General features: G+C 47.3%; 2 pseudogenes; one reads left to right on the top strand and one right to left on the bottom strand.

The window, feature by feature from the left end:
- Positions 1-14,664, bottom strand: part of LOC119274182 — a 24,406-nt pseudogene extending 9,742 nt beyond the window's left edge.
- Positions 14,483-19,224, top strand: LOC119280416 (annotated as a pseudogene).

Here is a 19,224-nt window from a genome sequence, read left to right as displayed (position 1 = left end):
AACAACTATATATGGTGTAGCTACACACTGCTCAGATACAACTTTCCCAACCTAAAATTTCAATTAACGATGATACTCTATGCATTGCTGCGGTAATGTTATTAAGAGAAATGCATTATTTGGTGCTACATAAACAACTATTACTAATGGAATTAGAATGTATGGGTATTTTTTTTATATACACTTTAAAAAAATTATGAAATATGAATCATATAGCAAAAGCATTTATAAAAGAGAAAACAAATAGATTGCAATTAAAAGTGTCATTTATAAAAATGTGAAAGATCAACTATATAGGTATACTCCAAGCACCCAACAATAGACCATGTCCATGAGAGCACAAAACTCTGTGCAAAAAAGAATTTAATGTGGCATGGCAACACTGCATGGATATACAAAAGTATAATGTGTAATGCATGGCTTGGTGGTGTGACATGGTTGTATGGCTGGGGAAAACAGGTAGTGAGCTGTAAATATTTAGCAATAGAGAAAAAGAATGTTGTTTCTAAAAAAAGGATAATTATATAGGTATGCTACAAGCACACAACATATATACCATGTCTATGAGAGCACAAAACATTAACCAATGACTTACATGCATTAACTGGTGATCTGGCGGTGTTTCGTCTATATGCTTATGTAAGAAATGTAACTTATAACTTACATGCATGGCATGCTGATGTTGGCATGATTGCATAGCTAGGAAGAATAGGTAATGAGTTGTTTCACAATTAAATTTAATGTGATTTAAAATCCACTTAGAATCCACTGATGCATGTTGCATGATAGAGGATTCTCATGCTTGTATCTGACGAATGCTAGTGGATCTAACTAGTAAATATAACGGCTACAAAAAATTTGCTGATGTGAAAGCGTGCATGTTCCATGGTAGAGGATTCTCATAATTAGAAGTACTGGACTCACTCTCTTATAAACATATATAGAGAGAATATATGACCGAGGGAGTAGTCATGTGGTACCTGTCTGGCCAAGTGAGCAGACGGCTAGTGCTGTAAATGTGTCGGCCGAGGCTGCCTTCAGGCACAAGCTCATAAACAAGCAGGAGCCCTTTGTGGCTGTCGGACCAGCCTGAGTATTTAACCAAAAACTACCACAATTGACGGAAACGTGACGAAAAACTACCACTTTACGTTTTTGTGCGAAAAACTACCAAATTTGGACTAAACTGTGGCAAAAAACTACCAACTCGGGAAATCGCTCGCTTCGCCCGCGCTAACCCCGATTCTGACCGGTTGGGCCCGCGAATCAGTCGCCACGCTGGCGAACGGACGGCCACCGCGCGTTGACGGCCGTTAACGGCCCGTCCGTTGTCGGAACGGCGCCTGTCGGTGCGGTGCGGGTCAAGATCTGATCCGTTCCCCTCTCGATTCACTCTCTCCCTCCTGTCCCTCTCTCTGAACTAGGATTCTGCTGCCATGTCCTCGTTGATTCCGGAGGGTGGCGACGCTGGCGGCGGCGACGCTGGCGGAGGCGACGCTGACGGAGGCGACGCTGGCGGCGGTGAGACAAGTTTGGACGCTGCTGCCTCGCCCGCGCCTCCGGTGATGGCCAGCGGCTCAGTCGATAATTGGTTGGGGAGCACCAGTTTCTCGACGCAGGCCGGCTCGCAGCAGCCGGAGGCACCGCTCTCCCAGTCATCGCCAATGGGTCGCAGGTATGCAAGTATCATCGCCAATGTTTCTGTTAGTTGGACATGTGTAGTAAACTGGAGTCAGTAAACTATATAGCTCAGTCAATTTCAATTCAATTCATGAGCACTTATTTGTGCAGTTTGGCTGACCAGAAGTGGGAGATATGGTTTCATTTAGAAGGAAGAAACCCTTTGAAAAGGTGTATATTTGAGTCAGATATTTCTTTGCTTACTCTACAATCACTCATTGCTAGTGAAGGGTATGGGGACAGTGATTAAATGTACTATGTGAAGGAGGAGGAAATTGGATCTGAAAGAGTAAAGTATTTAGGTAATGAAGGTAGTGTTCATGAAATGTTGGACTTTTTTCATCATGTCAAGCTAGTGAACATAAGGGTTGTGAGAAATGTTGAACCTGGAATTAGTACACAGGCTAATGAGAATTACATTAACACTCAAGAGAGTTGCTGTGTGAAAAAGGTTGTGGAGCAATCTGAGCTTCAGAATCAGATAGATGATAGAAAGGCTCAGCTTGAGAGGAGCAGGATTCAAAGAGAGGCAGATTTGAACCACTTTGAAGGAGACACTGAAGTTTCTGAATTTTGTTCTGAGGATTCAGTTTAGTTAGATGGGAGTGCTGAAGCTGTTCAACCAATGGAAATAGTGTGTGCCTCTGAAGAGGATACAACATTGGGAACTACTGCTATTGTCAAACATGTGAAGAATCATGGTCCAACTAGCAGATGTCACAAAGAGCTAGAGAAAAAACGTTTTGAAGATTGGTTTCCTGAAGCAGATGAGTTTTGTTTTGCTGGTGATGCAGGCATAAGTGATGAGGAAGAAGAAGATGATGTTGAACTACCATACCTCATGAAGAAGCCAAACACAAAGAGTAGTAAAAAAAAGATGAAGGAAAGGCTATATTTTGACCCCTCAATTCCCAATTCACATTTACTCTTGTGCAAGAACTTGTGTTTTGATAGTGTTTACCAGTTCAGAGAAGCATTAAGAGATTTCATATAAGGACTTTGAGGTCTTTTCACTACCACAGGAACACTCCAACAAGAATTATTGTTTGGTGTTCACAAAGAGAGCATGGATGTGAATTTTACATGTGTGCCTCTAGGATAGCTCATGAAAGAACATTTTGCATTAAGAAGTGTAACATGGAGCACAATTTTCCAGCATCAGCAGAGAACACAAAGGTTACTACTAAGTGGCTTTTCAAAGCAGTTGAACCTTCTCTTAGAGCAGATCCTAGAGCACATGTGGATTCACTTACTAAAAACAGCAAAGTCAAGTTTTCAGTTGATGTATCAAAGAGTGTGGCCTATAGGGCAAGGAGGAAGGCCATTAAGGTTGTGCAAGGTGACCAGAAGGAGCAGTACTATAGACTGAGGGACTACCTACAAGCAGTTCTTGACACAAACCCTGGTAGCAGGTGTGTAGTTACAACATTTGAGGACCCAGAAAACCCTGCCCCAACACCTAGATTTAAGTACATGTTCTACTGCTTGCATGCATCAAAGCAAGGATTTTTTAATGGTTGCAGGCCCTTTATAGGTAAATCTATAACTGCAATTTGTTCAAAATATCTTGTTGTAAATATATGGTAGCTAATTCGGGTATGGATGCAGGGCTTGATGGTTGCTTCATCAAGCTAACCACTGGACAGCAAATACTTGCAGCCACAGGAAGAGATGGCAACAACAACATCTACCCCATAGCCTTTGGTGTGGTTGATAAGGAAGATTCAGATAGTTGGACATGGTTCCTAACCCAGCTAAGATGTTGCATTGGAAGTGGTAGCAAATTTGGAACCTACACCATTATTTCTGACAGGCAAAAGGTATGCACCCTATCTTAGCCACTAGTTAAGATATATATTGTTATTAGTAGCTTTATTTCCTTTTGTTCATGACCATGGTTATTAATTTACAATCAGGGTCTTCTTAAGGCTATAAATGAGGTGTTCCCTGATTCCCCTCAGAGATACTGCCTCAGGCACATATATGCAAATTTTCAGTCAGCTGGTTTCAGAGGAGCAGAACTAAAGAAGCTAGTAGATCAGGCTAGCTACTCATTCACCAAACATGGCCATGAATTAGCAATGGCAGAGCTTAAAGCAGAGTGTGAGGATGCCTGGAAGTGGCTTAAAAAAATTCCAAAGGAGACTTGGTGTAGGTCTACAATGGATTACAATTGCAAAACTGATGTTAGGTCCAAACCAATTAGGACTATGTTTGAAGGAATTAGGACTAAGCAGATGATCAAAAGGCAGAAGACTAGGGAAAAAATAGAGAACAGCAGGTGGATGATCAAATCCAACTATTCAGAGAAATTAGAGGAGAATAAGAAGTATGCCAAATTTTGTGATGCATATAAGGCAGGTCCTGACATTTGGCAAGTTAATAGTAAGGAAAATCAGTACTGTGTGAACCTAGCTACTCAATCATGTGACTGCAGGAGGTGGGACATGACAGGTGTGACATGCAGTCATGCAATAGCAGCAATGAGCAAGATTCACATGCACCCAGAGGACTATGTGCATGAATTTTTCAAAAAAGCACTATATATTGAAGCATACAAAGACATAGTGTACCCTGTCCCTGGTCCTGAATTTTGGCCTGACACCCATACTCCTGATATTGAGCCCCCAGTGTTTAAAGAAAAAGCAGGCAAGAAACAGACAACTAGGAGAAAGGGGCAGTTTGAGGTGCCTGCTCCAAAGGACACAAGCAGGATGGGAACAATTACATGCAGCAATTGTGGTCTACAAGGCCACAGATATACTAATTGTGGGAAAGCTCTAAAACCTAGTCTTGAGATGAGAAAGAACTTACACCAGGTCATTCAAAAATGATGCATTCTTTGTTTAATTATTTTAGTTCTGGTATATTTACTAACTGATTTAATTTTGTCATGCAGGAGAATAGAGAAATTTTTAGGGGTTCCTCTAGTGCTACACATCCACCTCCACAACCACCACCTCAACACCAAACTACACAGATGCCAGCATCATCTGCTCCACCTCCTAAAGCAATGAGGAATAGAAAAACAGCAGCAAATAAGAGAGGTTCAACATCAACAGTTTCAGCAGGAGCAGCCAGGTCTTCACCAGCACCTGCAACTGGATCTGCATCAACAAGAGCTGCAAGAACAAGAGGATCAGCATCTACAAGAACATTCAATGCACCAAGAACATCCACTGGAGAACCAGGGATATTGGCAGGCAAGAGGAAGAGGAAACCTCCTAGCAAGTTTGCATCCTATTTCAATGCTAGTGGAAACTATTGAGTGTATGGTACTTATTTGTGTATGGTACTAAGTTTGTGTTCTGCTACTAAATGTGTGTTGTGCTACTAATTTGTGGACAATGTGACATGTGAACTTGTGGACAATGTTAAATGTATGGTACTTATTTGTGCCCAATACAAATGGGTTAAGTGCTACTGATTTGTTTTGATTTGTTTTTTTGTTTTACTTTGCCATTTTGTACAGCTTAGGTGCATGTTTTAATTATTTTATTTGCTTTATTTTGCCATTTCTACAGTTCAGAACTTACTGCCAAATTCATTGTACGAAAAAAAATCTGCACAAAAAAAGTCTGGCCTGGGGCTCAAACCCAGGACCAGTTGGTTGTAACTATGCATCCAATACCAATGGGCTAGTGCTGGTGATTTGCTTGACTAGCATCGGCCAAACTTATTATATGTTGTTAGCCACGTCCTCTTGTCAGCGTGCGTAGCAGCCGGCAGCATGGTGAGCGTGCGTTGATTAAAACCAGTCGTTTCGGATTGTACAACTTTATTACGTGTCCACCCACCACGCCCTCTGCTCACTCGCCCACTCGCCGCTCGCACTGCCCACTCCACTTCTCCCTCTCTCCTGCCGAAATCACCACCGACAACCACCGCCACCGCCGTCGCCATGGAATGGCAGCTCGCCATCGAAGCTCTCGCCGGCAACAACAAGGAGATCCGGGCGCAGTACAGGGAGATCACACGCTGGTTCCCCAGTATCGCGATGCTCAGGAACCACGCCCGTGGCCTCGTGAAGGTGATGACGGCTGCTGAAAAGCAGCGCGCCTTCCCTGCCGGCCACACCATCCTGGCACCGACCATTCTGCTCTGGGCGATGCGCGAGGTGCAACGCTCCCCCGACCCCAGGCAGCGCGCCAGATGGTGGATGTACCGCTCATCCACCACACCGCCGGCCGCTGCGAATGACGTCACCGACGCCGTCCTCGCTGTCCCAGCCCCAATCAACAACGCCTACTGGGAGTAGCACAATCCATGGGTCCTTGGGCCCTCTGACGACTCTGAGGGCGAGTCTTCTGACGACGAGTCCACTGACGACGAGTCCAGTGATGAGCCCTCTGACGACTCTGACGACGAGGTGGATGAGGTAGTCGTCCTCTCCGACGACGAGCCTGAACTGCAGATGCTGGCTCCCGTCCTCGACGCCGTGGAGGGGGATAGGAAATGCCCAATCCACGTGGATGCGCTGCCAGAGGTCGCCGATCTCCCAGACGGCGTCGTCGTGGAGCAAGAACAAGATGGCGGCGAGGATGATGTGCTGGAGCCGGCGCCGGGCAAGAAGAAGAGGGTGGCCGTGACTGCGGTGCGCCGCTCGCACCGCCTGAAGATGCTGAAGAAGGAGGAGTGAACTGCTGCACTAATATTCAGTTTCGTCAGTCCTGAACTTTCTTAAGTGCAGTAAGTTCCTAGGTTCAGTTTCGTCAGGCACTATCTACTAGTAGTTCATCTTTATGTCAGGCACTATCTACTTGTAGTTGCTATCTATGTCAGACTATGAATGGCAGTACTATATATCTATGTCAGACTATCTATATATGTTACTTCCTACTTGCTACATATGTTAAGTTATTTGTCAGACTATCTAAGCTAATTGCTATATATGTTACTTGCTACTTCCAACTATGTCACTACTGTCAGTTATCCACACATGATATAAGCAGAGTAAAACAACCTCATCATAGATAAAACATTCTTACTTACTTAACTTAGCATGAGTACTTAGCATAGTAGGTCTTAACATAATAGTCATTACATCATAGATAAAACCAAATAGTTCTTAAACCATAGCAATACCTCCCTCCCTCATACCATTCTGAAAGCACATGAAACTTTCCCAAAATATACACCTAACATGCATGACATTCCAAGGCCAGCTATATATATAGGCCTACTAATTACTTAACCCACAAACCAACCACTTCACTCATTCACAATTCCCTTGATCCTCTCCAGCTTAGCTTTGCTGGCATGCCCAGCATTGAGCAGATCAGCAATCAGATACTCCAGCTTCTTCTTCTCTTGCTTAAGTAGGTCCCTGTCCCCCTCCACTTCCTTCATGGCCTTCCTCATGTTCTGAATGATCTCTGCTTGGCTTTGAAGAATGCACCTTTGCTCCTTGGCAAGCTTCAGCTTTTCCATACTTAACTCAATCTTTGCCAGATCCTCAAGTTGTTTCTTCTTCTCATTTAGTTCATTGATTGCCTGACTGGTATAGTCCATGTCATGAGACATCTTGCCATCTTGATAGTCAAATAGGTTGGATACATCTTCCACCAACTGGCTGTAGTTGTTTGACAGGATATCAATTTCCTTGTGTAGCTTGGCCACCTCTTTCTCATGGGCTTGTTTGTCATTCACCCTCCCCAAGTTCTGCTCATGATACATGTCCCAAATCCTGGTTAGGCACCTTTGTAGAATCTCTGGCCAAGGACCATCCACCCACTCCACAACCCCACAGTTCACACCTTCATCCTACAGAAGCAATTATTTATAATTAAGCACAAAGCACTTAGTAACAAACTTAATACAGAAAACTAAAGTCATAAAGTCATTTCATTTAACTGAAACCCTTTGTTTACATCAATATGCACCTGAGTTAGCATCAGAGATAAATTCAGTTAACAGCTACATTTAGCATCAGAGATAAATTCAGTTAACAACTACATTTAGCAGTAGATATAAATTCATTTAACTCTGTTCTTTTTCAGTTAACACCTACTCCGTTCTTTTTCAGTTAACAGCTATATTCTCAGGTTCACAGTACACTAAAGATATCTGCTTGTAGGTGTTATCAGGTTCAGTCATGTATTGAATTCAGTTAACTAAAGATCTACTTTCATATATAGCTTCCACATGCTGCACCACACATCTCTGCACCACATGCTGCACCACACATCTCACATCTCCAGCAGCAAAACACATCACACATCTCCACCAGCAAAACAAGTTAGCGTTCAAGATTTAATACCTGCTGCATAGGACAACCCAGGAAACGCCTGCCAGTCAAAGAACCTTCAAAAGCCACCATCTTCTTCGGCCTCTGATGATGCATCATGCACGTCGGCTCAGATTCAGTGTAAGAACCACAGAAAGATGGTTCCACCACACTGTCAGGGGTTTCCTGCAAAAGAAACTTCGAATCAAACCAAAAGCAAATTGGAATCTCCAATTTGGATGAACTAACCCTAACCCTAACTCTGTTCCACCATTATGCACTTACAAATAGCTGCTGATCCAATGAAACCATGTTGATGTCCTCGTTCGAGCTGTCCTCGTCATACCAGGATGGCATCCTCACCTTCTACCGGCAGCAATGGCCGCGGCGGTGACGGGGATAGGCTGACCTAGGTCAGAGCACCAGGGAGAGGGAGAGGGAGAGGATGGAGTGAGGACGAGTGAGAGCGAGCGAGGAGGAAGAGAATGAGCGAGTGGCTGAGCTCGCTCTCACTTATAGGCCCACCGACAGGCGCCGTTCCTACAACGGACGGGCCGTTAACGGCCGTCAACGCGCGGCGGCCGTCCGTTCGCCAGCGTGGCGACTGATTCGCGGGCCCAACCAGTCAGAATCGGGGTTAGCGCGGGCGAAGCGAGTGATTTCCCGAGTTGGTAGTTTTTTGCCACGGTTTAGTCCAAATTTGGTAGTTTTTCGCACAAAAACGTAAAGTGGTAGTTTTTCGTCACGTTTCCGTCAATTGTGGTAGTTTTTGGTTAAATACACGACCAGCCTAGCAAGTGCGTGCACCAGAGCCCCACGACTAGTGCGCGGTGCATTTGCCCCTTACTGATGTCGACATCATCGAGCTGCTGCATGTCTTCCCCCTTGAGCCTCTCGTCCACCGCTTCAACTATGGTTCCCTTCTCGTACAGGTCCCAAATCCATCTGAGCAACGGGATGGCTTTGTCGGCCGGTTCTCCTGTTCCCATCTCGGGTCGCCGGCCGGACACGACCTCCAACACAACGATGCCAAAGCTGTAGACGTCGGCTTCGGTGCTTGGCCAGCGTGTGCGGATGAATTCCGGGTCTATATACCCTACGGTGCCCATGACAACCTGCGTCGTTAGTGGCCCGGCTCCATGCTCGACGAGCCTCGCCAGCCCGAAATCCGCCAACTTGGTGTTGCGTGATGAGTCGAGGAGTATGTTGCTGGGCTTGATGTCGCCATGAAGCACACACTCATCCCACTCTGTGTGGAGATAGCGCGGTACAGATCCCAGTCCAAGGATGATCTTGTATCTGTACGTGTGTCATTCAATAAGATCTGGTTGATTAACTACCATGCTCCATGCATATTTATCAATGTAGTAGTGATTAAATTGATTGAAAATAATGGTAGTAATGACCCAAAAGGAGGAAGTGATTTCATAATGTCTGTGTTTATTCCAATTAATTAAAGTTCTAGGTTTCTTACAAGTCAACCAAAGTTTACATAGAAATATGCTAAGATCTACAACATCAAAAATATATTGTACGGATATACATTTTATACAAAACTTATAGCAAAGGGAGTAGTCACGTACCTCTCTGCCCAAGTAAGCAGGCAACTCATGTTGTATATGTGCCGGTCCAGGCTGCCTTCCGTTACGAGCTCATAGACGAGCAAGAACCCTTCGTGGCTGTCGGACCAGCCTAGCAAGTGCGTAAGGTTCCGGTGCCTCAATCGGCTTATGATCTTCATCTCCGCCTCGAACTCTTTCCTTCCCTGCGCAGACGATTCCGCAGACAACATCTTGATGGCCACCGGGTTGTCTTGGTCACTGAGGCTGCCACCCCGGTAGACGTTGCCGAAGCCCCTCGCCCGAGCTTCCCCTCCTCCGCACAATCCTTGTTGGTGGCCGCGAGCTCACGGTAGCGGTACCGTCTAGGGCTACCCCTCTCTCAAACTCAGCTTGCTCACGTTTTTTGTCGTCGGAAGCATCTAGCCTCTTCCATTTTCGTCACCAACAGACTATGACAGCAGCGGCGGCACAGACCAACACGAGAAAAGCTACTGCCATGGAAGGCACTAGCACAGTCACTAGTCGTTTCCGGCTCGTATTGGCACTGGTTACCACCATGGCATCATCAAGAGTGGAGCTAAATGACCAAGACAACACCTGGTGTAGCTCGCTGCAGAATCCAGTTGCTGCCACAAAGCCAACAGCGACTTCCTGGGGCAGGTCCTTCTTCATGTTCACCAACGCGTTCACGCTATATGGCGGCTCGTGCTCGTCGCCGTCGATTTGGAGACGGGCGACCAGGACATCCATGCGGTTGTCGTAGCTGATTTCGGCTGTCATGGTGGCGTCGTTGGAGACAAGGCGCTTTGTCACGTTCGTGTAGGCCCCGGAGTCGATGGAGTTGACGTCTATGCCAATATGGTTGTCGCTGTGGTCCCAGGGGCTGAGGTAGGTTCGTAGGTGTCGAACTCCACGGCGACGATGCGGTCATCGCCCGTGGCATTGAGGCGGTTGTTGTCGTTGAAGAGGGCGAGGTTCTCGCGGTAGCCGTTGGGAGGGAGCCTCGATGGGTAATGTGCCAGGAAGAAAGCCATGCAGTCGGCCATGCCGTCGCCGGCAGGAAGGCTTGTGTTACATAGACGGAGACCTTGGTCCATCTCGTCTTTGGGCCTGATCTGGAACGTGAAGTTGGAGGAGAAGCTGGCCACCTCGCCGGTGGTGTCATCCCAGAGCGGCACCGGCCGTGGGTATGACGCCCGGCCGACGCTGAAGAAGTTGGCTTTGATGTCGTTCTTTGTCAGATCGATCACGTTGCCGGAGCCCATGTGCGTGTCGTGCTCGCACCTGAGCTCCGTGTCGCAGAGGTCGCCACAGCTGGAGAAGTTGCAGCTGAAGGAGAGTGCGATAGCCAAAGCCAGCCCCAGAGGTGCGCTACTGCTTGGAAATAATCTTGACTAGTTGTCTTCGGCATCGCGTCATGTAAAAAAAGCAGTCAAGTCTTAGTTTAGTTGGTAGAGTCGTCCATCGTGTGTTAGGTATAGTAGTCAAGTCTTGGTCTAATTGCACTGCTTGCATCATAGTTGAGCTCGAGTCTTTTGCTACCCTTGTGCCGTGTGCAACCAATTATGGTTTAGGTCTGTGCCGTGTGCGTGTGGATGTACATGCACGTACGGCTGTAACTTATATAGTACTCCCTCCATTCCACAATGTAATGCCTATAGATTTTTGTGAAAGTCAAAATTTTCCAACTTTGACCAAGTGTATAGAGAAAACTGTCTACATCTACAATACCAAACATGTATATTCTGAAAATATAACTCATGATGTATCCAATGAGGTGCATTTGGTATTCTAGATGTACCTACTTTTCTCTGTAAATATGGTCAAAGTTTGTAATGTTTGACTTCTGTAAAAATCTATAGGCACTATATTATGGAATGGAGGGAGTAGTTCTTTTTTAAATTGTTACCGAGGAGAAAAGACTCCCCACCTAAATTAGTAGTATATACTATCATACGACTGGGCACGATATGGGTCGTTGGCTAAAGTTTTTTTTGCGCGTGTTCATGCGCTCTTTGATGTGGTCAATACAAGGGCAACATCCAGTGTGTTTATGCGAGGCAGCACAGCAAGTCGTGTCGGTCGCATCGGCAATAGAATGGGAAAAGAGGAAGAGAAGAAGACAGATGAAGAGTGAGAGAGAAAGAGAAGAGGAACACTGTCAGCCGCTGGATCTGGTACAAATGGATGGAGGCGATTACAAACTGCGGGAGGGTCCATCCAACCAATCAGAACGCATTGAGGCCTTTTCGAGCGTTGCAAGCAAACACTCAATACATTTCTTATCTTATATATGTAACCTGTATACCCAATACATTTTTTTATCTTATATACCTCAATACAGTTTTTACATGTAATATGCAACATATAAGTTGTTTTGTAAGAGTTTCCATATTTTTTAATTGATCAGTATTTTGTACAGTATAAATCCCTAGAACTGCATTTAATGGCTTAAATATAGCAAAGGACTGCGTAAAATGCCAAATTTTGGCATGTTACAAGTAATGGTGTGTGTTGAGTGGAGTATAAATAAATTGAAGGTCAACGGATGAATCAACGGCCACTTCACACGCAAACCTCATCTGTTCCTTCTTGAAATCTAGCATCTTCCTTGGAGATGGCCCAATTTATAAGCAACCTGTGTGACAACTTTTGTGAAACATTCTCAAATTTTTACAACAATCGCTAGGGCATATATCATGGCACCATGCCAAGTATCGTGGTTTTCTTGCTTTGTTTGCATTTTCTCAAATGAAAATGTCAATAACCTCCATGTGTGCCATCGAGTCTTGCCCCCCTTGTGTATGTGAGTCCTATTCTTTACTTGCACAAGGCTTAAAAGTAGACTCAAGGAATCCAGTAGTATTTTTCAACCCACTTCTTACTACTATTTCATTTACCAGTGGTTCAAATTGGAACTATATCCATTAAATGCCTATAAACGCACTTAATGACTTAAATATAGCAAAAAAGCTCTAAAAAGGCCACATTTGAACATGAAAGATATAATAGTGTATGTTGAGTGTAGAAAACATTTGAAGGCCAATGGATGAATCAGTGGTCACTTCACATGCAAACCTGGTCCGTTCCTTCTCGAAACCTAGTTCCTTCCTCGGAGATAGTCCAGTTTGTAAGCAGTAGCGTGACTACTTTTACGAAACATTCTAAAAATTTACTGCAACCTATAGGGTCCATGACACCATGCCAAGTCTGACAATTTTATGGCTTCGTTTACATTTTCTCAATTTAAAATGGCAATACCCTGCATGTTTGTGACCGAGTATTGGCCCCTTGTGTATGGGAGTCCTACTCCTTACTTGCACAAGGCCTAAAAATGTATTTAATAGCTTAAATATAGTAAACGGGCCTTGCAAAATGTTAAATTTTAACATGAAACTATATGGTATATATTGAGTGTAGAAAAGTTTGAAGGCTCCTGTTGGGAGTCCTCTTCTTTACTTACATGTTCAGAAGAGAAGAAAGCAAAACAAATACAAGAAAATAAATAAAGAAGAGGAAAAGAAAAAAAGGAAGAAATGAAAAGAAAAGAAAATAGAATAACAAAACAAAGCAATGAAAAGGAAAGAAAGAAAAAAGAAGAAAGAAAGAAACAGAAGAAAAAAAGCTTGAGTATTGGGTGTACTTGACTAGGTTGAGTATTGTTAGAAAGCAATGAAAAAGAAAATGAAAAAGTCGGTTAAAAGTATAGTATGTTGGAAAGCTTGACTAGGTTGGTTAAAAGTATAGTTAGCAGTCAAAAGTATGTTGGAAAGGAAATGATCTTGACTAGGTTGTTTTCGGTTGGAAAGGAAATAATCTTGACTAGTTTTTTTTTCTTTTTTGACGTGACACCGGAAACAACCTAGTCAAGATCATTTCCTTTCCAACATATAGTATGTTAATTAGCCAGGGTGTTTTAGTAGTAGGAAACTAGCGTACAAGCCAAAAAAATAAAAATCAAAGCTAGTAGGAGACAATATCACATCGATCCTGTGTGTGTGTGGTGCCAAACTGCCAACTGATCCTGAGGCTCCGTGTACAACATTTGTCTCTTGTACTACTTGCTATCGTTGTTAATCAGCAGCGCACCTCTGGCAGGTTTGGCTACCGCGCTCTCCTTCAACTTCAACCTCACCGACAACTCTAGTTTGCAACACAGAGCTCAGCTGCGAACGGGGCACACGTGCGATCAAGCTAGCTCGAGACATGTCATCGCTAGGTTGTTTTCGTGTGATTTTTCCTCTCCGTCAGGGGATGGTTGGATTGTTGTAAATTTTATTTCAGGATTCAAATCTAAACAAAATATTTTTTAACCAAACATCCGGATAATTAGGAACCAATTTTCACAATTACGTACATCACGCTGAGTCTTCGAACCAGATCCCATATTAATAAGTTCCAATTATTTGTGCATGTGAAATGAGTTTCCCATGTAGTCTAAGTTGTTCTTTGTGTATTTCGCGTGTTATGTGTGTACTTTTCATTTTAATGTGTGTTTGTTTGTGTTGTGTGCGTATATGTGATGTGTGTGTACTTCCCACATCAGTGTGTGTTTTATGTGTGATATACGCATTGTTGTGTATTTTGTACTTCGCATATGTTGCAAGCACCTTAAAACCAGAGTTAATTCAAAACAACTAGAAAAAACCAGAAGAAGAATGTCAAAACCCAAAAAGAAGATGGCATGAATAGACACTCATGGAAAACTTTAGCAATTTTCATGGTGGTGTCTGCATTTGTATATCTGTCTACACGCACACGGCACACACCTAAACCTAGTCGGACATGCACACCACAGTCCAACGCCAACTTGGCTGAACCTGTACGACAACATCCTTTTTGGATTGGACTGCAGTGGACGACTCTACCAAATAAACTGACTTGGACTGCTTCAATCAAGAATCAAGACCAATAATTTCCATTCCACCATTGTCCATAAAATCCATCCCTACTTACTCGGTCTCGAGTCGGACACCAACATTGGTAGGCAGCTACAACAATGAGCCCTCACCACCTTCTCTCCGTCTCTGGCTCCGTGTACATCCTTTGTCTTTGCTACTCGCTCTCCTTGTTAACCAGCAGCGCACCTCCGGCAGGTCTGGCTACCGCTCTCTCCTTCAGCTTCAACTTCTCCGATAGCTCCGGCTCCGGCGACCTCTGCAACACGGAGGTCAGGTGCGAACGCGACACGTGCATGGGCCCCGGTGCGATCGAGCTAACAAAGAACGAGATCAGAGACAACTTGTACAGCCTCGGCCGGGCATCATAGGTGCACCCGGTGACGCTCTGGGACAACACCACGGGCGAGGTGGCCAGCTTCTCCTCCAACTTCACGTTCCAGATTAGGTTAAAAAACGAGACGGACGGACAGCTTCGTGGTCTCTGTGGCTCGAGCAGTACGCCTAATGATGGTGTAGCTGATGGTATGGCTATGGCTTTCTTCCTGGCGCACTACCCATCCAGGCTCCCTCCCAATAGCGTTGGCGGGAACCTCGCTCTCTTCAATGACAACAACAACTTGGATGCCACTGGTGATGACCGCGTCGTCCCCGTGGAATTCGACACCTTCCTCAACTCCTGGGACCATAGCGACAACCATCTCGGCATAGACGTGAACTCCATCAACTCCAAGGCCTACGCAAACATGAGCAAGCGCCTGGTCTCCGACAATGACGTCGTCATGACTGCCGAGATCAGCTACGAGAACCTCACGGGTGTTCTGGTCGCCCTTCTGCAGATTGACGGCGACGGACCGCCATTCATTGTAAATACTTCGGTGGACATGAAGAGGGATCTGCCCCAACAAGTTTCAGTCGGCTTCGCTGCATCAACTGGTGCGTGCATCGAGCGGCATCAGGTGATGTCTTGGTCGTTTAGATCCACTCTAGATGATGCCATGGTGGCTGCCAGTACCATTCCACGACGTCGAGCACCGGTGCATGTGCTAGTGCATTCTGTAGTAGCAGCTTTTCTGGTGTTGCTCTGTGTTGCCGCTGTCCTCGGGCGATGCATATGGAAGAAGCTAGATGATTCTGAAGACAAAGAACGTGAGCAAGCTGAGTTCGAGAGAGGGGTAGGCCCTAGACGTTACCGCTACTGTGAGCTCGCCGCCACCACCAAGAACTTCCCGGAGGAGGGGAAGCTCGGGCGAGGAGGCTTTGGCAACGTCTACCGGGGTGACAGCCTTAGCGACCAAGACCGCCCGGTGGCCATCAAGATGCTCTCTGCAGAATTGTCTGCACAGGGGAGGAAGGAGTACGAGTCTGAGGTGAAGATCATAAGCCGGTTGAGACATCGGAACCTTGTGCACTTGCTAGGCTGGTCCGACAGCCGCAAAGGGCTCCTACTCGTCTACGAGCTCGTACTGGAAGGCAGCCTGTACCGACATATATACAACACTGTTGGAATAAGCCACGTCGTATGTGGTCGGGCTCGTCGGGCGCGTCGGGTGCGTGCGGGTTGGGCGGGACACACTGGTGCCATCGGGCTCATCGGGTTCGTCGGGCGTGTCGATGGCGCGCGGGACGGACGGGACATGCGGGACACAGCGTAAGCGTGGCGTGTGTGTGTATGTGTGTATGGGCAGCGTGTGTGCCCGTGGCGCACGTGTGTGCGTGCGTTGTGTGCGTGTGTGCGCATGGGTTGTAGTAGCTAGGCTGTTGGCAATCTGTTGCGAGTAGCGCGCTGTGCGCGTCGTGCGCATGGCCGAGCGGAGCGCTTGCATGCAGCAGCCAGTCGTACGTACGTGCTTGGCCGAAGCGTAGGCGCTGCGTTGTCGAGGGCTACAAAGCCGGCTGTAATCTCAGTTTGTTTGTGGCGTTGGTTATGTTGACGTATAATGTGCTGCTTAGTCTCTTCAATCAGATCGGCCTTTTGGTTGCATTGGTTAGAGCATGTACTTCTACATGGTATCAGATCCAAGAGGTCTTGAGTTCAAGACCCGGCTGGCGCAATTAAATTGCAGCCCACTTTCGGTCCACGTTTAGGCCTGTGGAGCCACACGTGAGGGGGAGTGTTGACGTATAATGTGCTGCCTAGTCTCTTCCATCAGATCGGTCTTTTGATTGCATTGGCTAGAGCATGCACTTCTACAGGTTAGTCAAGAGGAAAAAGGGGGCGTTTGAGCGCCAGAAAAACTGTCCAGCTTGCCTTTGTCTACCTTCGTCCGTGAGTGAACCAAAGAGTTAGTCTAGTGCGGCAACAACATTTCGTATCAGAGCTTCGGTTCGGCCGATCACCGGCGACCATGGCGCTCGTCCCACACGGCGGCGGTGCGGGCGGATCGGCGATGATGGTGATGCCGATGTTGACCGCGGACAACTACACGGTCTGGGCCATCAAGGCGCACGCGATCCTCGACGTCCACACCGTATGGGAGGCGGTGGCGCCGGACGACGCGGCGGTGAACGGGCGGAAGGACAAGATGGCGCGCGCGTTGCTTCTTGGGGCGTTGCCGGAGGATGTGCTGCTGCAGGTGTCGACAAAGCTCACCGCCAGGGAGGTATGGGACTCCCTGAAGGTGAGGTTCGTCGGCGCCGATCGGGTCCGTGCGGCCAGGCTGGCGACGCTGCGCGGCGAATTTGACCGCCTGAAGATGGCGGGCGGCGAGGAGCTCGACGTGTACGGAGGGAGGCTCGCGGCGATGGCGGCGAGGTACGCCAACCTCGGGGAGATGTGGATACGGTGTCGGATCGGCTCTTCCCGTTGTCGCCAGCATCGAGCAGTTCCACGACGTGACAACGATGGCGTTCAACGAAGCGCTCGGGCGGCTGCGCGCGTTCGACGAGCGAGTTCGGCGTCGGCGGCAGGACAGCGGCGAGCGGGCGGACGGACAACTCCTGTTCACGGCGGCGCAGTGGCGGGCACGGGAGCGACAGCACGGCGGAGCACGGGACGACGACGACGGGCGCAGCGTGGCGTCGGGGAGCAGCGGCAATAGGCGCAGGCGCTGCTACAAGTGCGGGGAGCACATGCACTTCCGGCGCTAGTGCCCGCAGCTGCGGAAAGGACCGGCGGCGGAGCAGGCTCTCTTGGCTGATGCCAACGTCGACGACGACGGACTCCTCTAGGCCGTGGCTTAGGGTGTGTGTGTTGGAATAAGCCACGGCGTGTGTGGTCGGGCTCGTCGGGTGCGCGTGGAATGGGCGGGACACACTGGTGCCGTCGGGCTCGTCGGGTTCGTCGGGCATGTCGGTGGCGCGTGGAACGGACGGGACGTGCGGGACGCAGCGGAAGCGTGGCGTGTGTGTGTATGTGTGTGTGGGCAGCGTGTGTGCCCGTGGCGCGCGTGTGTGCGTGTGTGCGCATGGGTTGTAGTAGCTAGGGGAAAAAAATTCTATGAGAGCAGGTCTCACGGGTTAGCAGGTGAGACCCATCTTGATGGATGGCACGTGGCATTTGCAAATCACAAAGTGTTTGTCTCGGATTTATATGAGACCTGGTCTCATATAATTTTTTTCCGTAGCTAGGCTGTTGGCAATCTGTTGCGAGTAGCGCGCTGTGTGCATCGTGCGCATGGCCGAGCGGAGCGCTTGCATGCAGCAGCCAGTCGTGCGTACGTGCTTGGCCGAAGCGTAGGCGCTGCGTTGTCGAGGGCTATAAAGCCGGCTGTAATCTCAGTTTGTTTCTGGCGTTGGTTAGTCAAGAGAAAAGAAGAGGCGTTTGAGCGCCAGAAAAACTGTTCAGCTTGCCTTCGTCTACCTCCGTCCGTGAGTGAACCAGAGAGTTAGTCTAGTGCGGCAACAACAAACACTAGTTGCCTGCTTACTTGGCCTGAGAGGTACGTGACTACTCCCTTTGCCATAAATTAATTGAATGTTATGTTTGTAGTTTATTAGATTATCTATAAAATGTATATCTGTACAATATATTTTTGATGTTGTAGATCTTAGCATATTTTTCTGTGAACTTTGGTTGACTTGGAAGAAACCTAGAACTTCAATTAATTGGAATGAACACAATCATTATGAAATCACTTCCTCCATTTCGGTCATTCCCAATATTTTCCATTAATTTAATCACTAGTACATCTATAAATATGCATGGTACTTAATCAACCTGATCTTATTGAGTGACACGTACAGATACAAGATCATCCTTGGACTGGGATCTGCATTGCGCTATCTCCACACAGAGTGGGATCAGTGTGTGCTTCATGGCGACATCAAGCCCAGCAACATACTCCTCGACTCATCACGCAACACCAAGTTGGCGGATTTCAGGCTGGCGAGGCTCGTCGAGCATGGAGCCGGGCCACTGATGACGCAGGTTGTCATGGGCACCGTAGGGTATATAGACCCGGAATTCATCCGCACGCGCCGGCCAAGCACCGAAGCCGACGTCTACAGCTTTGGCATCGTTGTGTTGGAGGTCGTGTCCGGCCGGCGACCGGAGATGGGAATAGGAGAACCGGCCGACAAAGCCATCCCGTTGCTCAGATGGATTTGGGACCTGTACGAGAAGGGAACCATAGTTGAAGCGGTGGACGAGAGGCTCAAGGGGGAAGACATGCAGCAGCTCGATGATGTCGACATCAGTAAGGGGCAAATGCACCACGCGCTAGTCGTGGGGCTCTGGTGCACGCACCCGCACCTGGGTGTGCAGCCGTCAGTAGTACAGCTCATGAACGTCTTGCAGTCGGAGGACGTCACGTTGCCGACCCTGTCGCGGCCAGCCCTGGCCAACATTAACACTGGATCACATGCCTCATCGGCCATTGCTTGTAGCGACGTGTCTTGGGCCAGCAGTGGCAGATGA

The sequence above is a fragment of the Triticum dicoccoides genome, chromosome 3B (genome assembly GCF_002162155.2).
Source record: "Triticum dicoccoides isolate Atlit2015 ecotype Zavitan chromosome 3B, WEW_v2.0, whole genome shotgun sequence".
NCBI classification, from domain to species: domain Eukaryota; kingdom Viridiplantae; phylum Streptophyta; class Magnoliopsida; order Poales; family Poaceae; genus Triticum; species Triticum dicoccoides.
The sequence above is the reverse complement of the archived record's forward strand: the minus strand, read 5'-3'. Positions and strand labels throughout refer to the sequence as shown.